The following is a 5,000-nucleotide window of genomic DNA, read 5'->3' on the forward strand; positions in this document are numbered from 1 at the left end:
TGAATGCTGGACCGAGGAGAGGTGCTGAAACTCGGCCTGGGTGTGTGACTGTGCGCAGGGCATGAGTGCCTGGATGCTGTGAGAGGGGAGCAGGGATGAATGCCTGACCGAGGAGAGGTGCTGAAACTCGGCCTGGATGTGTCGTTGCGCAGGGCATGAGTGCCTGGATGCTATGAGAGTGGAGCAGGGATGAATGCTGGACCGAGCAGAGGTGCTGAAACTCGGCCTGGATGTGTGTCTGTGCGCAGGGCATGAGTGCCTGGATGCTATGAGAGTGGAGCAGGGATGAATGCTGGACCGAGGAGAGGTGCTGAAACTCGGCCAGGATGTGTGTCTGTGCGCAGGGCATGAGTGCCTGGATGCTATGAGAGTGGAGCAGGGATGAATGCTGGACCGAGCAGAGGTGCTGAAACTCGGCCTGGATGTGTGTCTGTGCGCAGGGCATGAGTGCCTGGATGCTATGAGAGTGGAGCAGGGATGAATGCTGGACCGAGGAGAGGTGCTGAAACTCGGCCTGGATCTGTGTCTGTGACTGGACGTTATGAGAGGGGAGCAGGGATGAATTCCTGACCGAGGAGAGGTGCTGAAACTCGGCCTGGATGTGTCATTGCACAGGGCATGAGTGCCTGGATGTTCTGAGAGGGGAGCAGGGATGAATGCTGGACCGAGGAGAGGTGCTGAAACTCGGCCTGGATCTGTGTCTGTGACTGGACGTTATGAGAGGGGAGCAGGGATGAATTCCTGACCGAGGAGAGGTGCTGAAACTCGGCCTGGATGTGTCATTGCACAGGGCATGAGTGCCTGGACGTTATGAGAGGGGAGCAGGGATGATTGCCTGACCGAAGAGAGGTGCTGAAACTCGGCCTGGATGTGTGTCTCTGGGCCGGGCATGAGAGACTGGCTGTTGGGAGAGGACGGCAGCCATGAATACTGGACCGAGGAGAGGTGCTGAAACTCGGCCTGGATGTGTGTCTGTGGGCAGGGCATGAGAGACTGGCTGTTGGGAGAGGAAAGCAGCCATGAATGCTGTCCATGCAGAGGTGCTGAAACTCGGCCTGGATGTGTGTCTGTGGGCAGGGCACGAGAGCCTGGATGTTGGGCATGAATCCCAGTTCAAAAAAAGGACCTTTTCTGAAAGAAACACAGGAATCGCCTTCTTTTCCCGAGTTAAGACGAAATACGGATTTTTGTTAAAAAGTGATTTCCTTGGGCCAGAACAAGTTCAGACTCCTTGGTCCTTCATATATACATACATATATATCCATTCTAAGTAAGTTCCATGCATAAACCTGCACAAACCCGGATAAATGGCCTCTTTTGGGATCAAAACACAGGAATCGCCTTCTTTTCCCGAGTTAAGACGAAATACGGATTTTTGTTAAAAAGTGATTTCCTTGGGCCAGAACAAGTTCAGACTCCTTAGTCCTTCATATATACATACATATATATCCATTCTAAGTAAGTTCCATGCATAAACCTGCACAAACCCGGATAAATGGCCTCTTTTGGGATCAAAACACAGGAATCGCCTTCTTTTCCCGAGTTAAGACGAAATACGGATTTTTGTTAAAAAATGATTTCCTTGGGCCAGAACAAGTTCAGACTCCTTAGTCCTTCATATATACATAGAGATATATCCATTCTAAGTAAGTTCCATGCATAAACCTGCACAAACCCGGATAAATGGCCTCTTTTGGGATCAAAACACAGGAATCGCCTTCTTTTCCCGAGTTAAGACGAAATACGGATTTTTGTTAAAAAGTGATTTCCTTGGGCCAGAACAAGTTCAGACTCCTTAGTCCTTCATATATACATAGAGATATATCCATTCTAAGTAAGTTCCATGCATAAACCTGCACAAACCCGGATAAATGGCCTCTTTTGAGATCAAAACACAGGAATCGCCTTCTTTTCCCGAGTTAAGACGAAATACGGATTTTTGTTAAAAAGTGATTTCCTTGGGCCAGAACAAGTTCAGACTCCTTAGTCCTTCATATATCCATTATAAGTAGGAACCATGCACACACCTCTTTAAATGACCTTTATCCCGGTTCAGAAAAACGCCAAAGTGTCAAAAAGTACCAGGGGCATGAAGCCCGGTTCAGAAAAACGCCAAAGTGTCAAAAAGTACCAGGGGCATGAAGCCCGGTTCAGAAAAACGCCAAAGTGTCAAAAAGTACCAGGGGCATGAAGCCCGGTTCAGAAAAACGTCAAAGTGTCAAAAAGTACCAGGGGCATGAAGCCCGGTTGAGAAATATTTTCTAAGTGCCACATAGTACCAGAGGTGAAAAAGTTTATAGTACCAGGGGTGATAAAGTTTGAAAAAATTTCTGTCAGAGAACGGGAAAAGGGGACGATGGGCCGAGTCAGCCCAAGGCCCGCCCCTATTCTCCCACACGACGAGGTTATTAGCAGACGACGAAAACACCATCTGCACGATTTCAGAAACCCAGTTTTCGGAAAAATATCTGAGTACCAGACTGGGACGGTGAATTGATAATCCGAAAGATGACACTTTCCACGGCCTGAAATGATGGAGGAAGGGGGCAAAAGCTCCAGCCTGGCTCCTGGAGGAGGGGTCCAAAGGCAAGAACGTGTGTCCGAGGATGGGTGCAGGAGAGCGGATTCAAGGCGCGGCTGACCGCTGGAAGCTCCAGGCCGGTTCCTGGAAGATGGGAGGCCGACTTTGGCAGAGCATGAGTCCGAGGAAGGTGCTGGAGAGCGGATTCAAGGCGCGGCTGACCGCTGGAAGCTCCAGGCCGGTTCCTGGAAGATGGGAGGCCGACTTTGGCAGAGCATGAGTCCGAGGAAGGTGCTTGAGAGCGGATTCAAGGCGCGGCTGACCGCTAAAGGCTCCAGGCTGGTTCCTGGAAGATGGGAGGCCGGCCTGGAGGAGAATGTGTCCGAGGAAGGTGCTGGAGAGCGGATTCAAGGTGCGGCTGACCGCTGGAAGCTCCAGGCTGGTTCCTGGAAGATGGGAGGCCGACTTTGGCAGAGCATGAGTCCGAGGAAGGTGCTGGAGAGCGGATTCAAGGCGCGGCTGACCGCTAAAGGCTCCAGGCTGGTTCTTTGAAGATGTGAGGCCGGCCTGGAGGAGAGTGTGTCCGAGATAGGTGCTGGAGAGCGGATTCAAGGCGCGGCTGACCGCTGGAAGCTCCAGGCTGGTTCCTGGAAGATGGGAGGCCGACTTTGGCAGAGCATGAGTCCGAGGAAGGTGCTGGAGAGCGGATTCAAGGTGCGGCTGACCGCTGGAAGCTCCAGGCTGGTTCTTTGAAGATGTGAGGCCGGCCTGGAGGAGAATGAGTCCGAGGAAGGTGCTGGAGAGCGGATTCAAGGTGCGGCTGACCGCTGGAAGCTCCAGGCTGGTTCTTTGAAGATGTGAGGCCGGCCTGGAGGAGAATGAGTCCGAGATAGGTGCTGGAGAGCGGATTCAAGGTGCGGCTGACCGCTGGAAGCTCCAGGCTGGTTCCTGGAAGATGTGAGGCCGACTTTGGCAGAGCATGAGTCCGAGGAAGGTGCTTGAGAGCGGATTCAAGGTGCGGCTGACCGCTGGAAGCTCCAGGCTGGTTCTTTGAAGATGTGAGGCCGGCCTGGAGGAGAATGAGTCCGAGGAAGGTGCTGGAGAGCGGATTCAAGGTGCGGCTGACCGCTGGAAGCTCCAGGCTGGTTCTTTGAAGATGTGAGGCCGGCCTGGAGGAGAATGAGTCCGAGATAGGTGCTGGAGAGCGGATTCAAGGTGCGGCTGACCGCTGGAAGCTCCAGGCTGGTTCCTGGAAGATGTGAGGCCGACTTTGGCAGAGCATGAGTCCGAGGAAGGTGCTTGAGAGCGGATTCAAGGTGCGGCTGACCGCTAGAAGCTCCAGGCTGGTTCCTGGAAGATGTGAGGCCGACTTTGGCAGAGCATGAGTCCGAGGAAGGTGCTGGAGAGCGGATTCAAGGTGCGGCTGACCGCTAGAAGCTCCAGGCTGGTTCCTGGAAGACGGGAGGCCGACGTTGGCAGAGCATGAGTCCGAGGAAGGTGCTGGAGAGCGGATTCAAGGCGCGGCTGACCGCTGGAAGCTCCAGGCTGGTTCCTGGAAGATGGGAGGCCGACTTTGGCAGAGCATGAGTCCGAGGAAGGTGCTGGAGAGCGGATTCAAGGTGCGGCTGACCGCTAGAAGCTCCAGGCTGGTTCCTGGAAGATGGGAGGCCGACTTTGGCAGAGCTTGAGTCCGAGGAAGGTGCTGGAGAGCGGATTCAAGGTGCGGCTGACCGCTGGAAGCTCCAGGCTGGTTCTTTGAAGATGTGAGGCCGGCCTGGAGGAGAACGAGTCCGAGATAGGTGCTGGAGAGCGGATTCAAGGTGCGGCTGACCGCTAGAAGCTCCAGGCAGGTTCCTGGAAGATGGGAGGCCGACTTTGGCAGAGCTTGAGTCCGAGGAAGGTGCTGGAGAGCGGATTCAAGGTGCGGCTGACCGCTGGAAGCTCCAGGCTGGTTCTTTGAAGATGTGAGGCCGGCCTGGAGGAGAATGTGTCCGAGGAAGGTGCTGGAGAGCGGATTCAAGGTGCGGCTGACCGCTAGAAGCTCCAGGCTGGTTCCTGGAAGATGGGAGGCCGACTTTGGCAGAGCTTGAGTCCGAGGAAGGTGCTGGAGAGCGGATTCAAGGTGCGGCTGACCGCTGGAAGCTCCAGGCTGGTTCTTTGAAGATGTGAGGCCGGCCTGGAGGAGAATGAGTCCGAGGAAGGTGCTGGAGAGCGGATTCAAGGTGCGGCTGACCGCTAGAAGCTCCAGGCTGGTTCCTGGAAGATGGGAGGCCGACTTTGGCAGAGCATGAGTCCGAGGAAGGTGCTGGAGAGCGGATTCAAGGCGCGGCTGACCGCTAGAAGCTCCAGGCTGGTTCCTGGAAGATGGGAGGCCGACTTTGGCAGAGCATGAGTCCGAGGAAGGTGCTGGAGAGCGGATTCAAGGTGCGGCTGACCGCGGCAAGCTCCAGGCTGGTTCCTGGAAGATGGGAGGCCGACT

Source organism: Odontesthes bonariensis, unplaced genomic scaffold, assembly GCF_027942865.1.
Source record: "Odontesthes bonariensis isolate fOdoBon6 unplaced genomic scaffold, fOdoBon6.hap1 scaffold_111, whole genome shotgun sequence".
NCBI lineage: Eukaryota > Metazoa > Chordata > Actinopteri > Atheriniformes > Atherinopsidae > Odontesthes > Odontesthes bonariensis.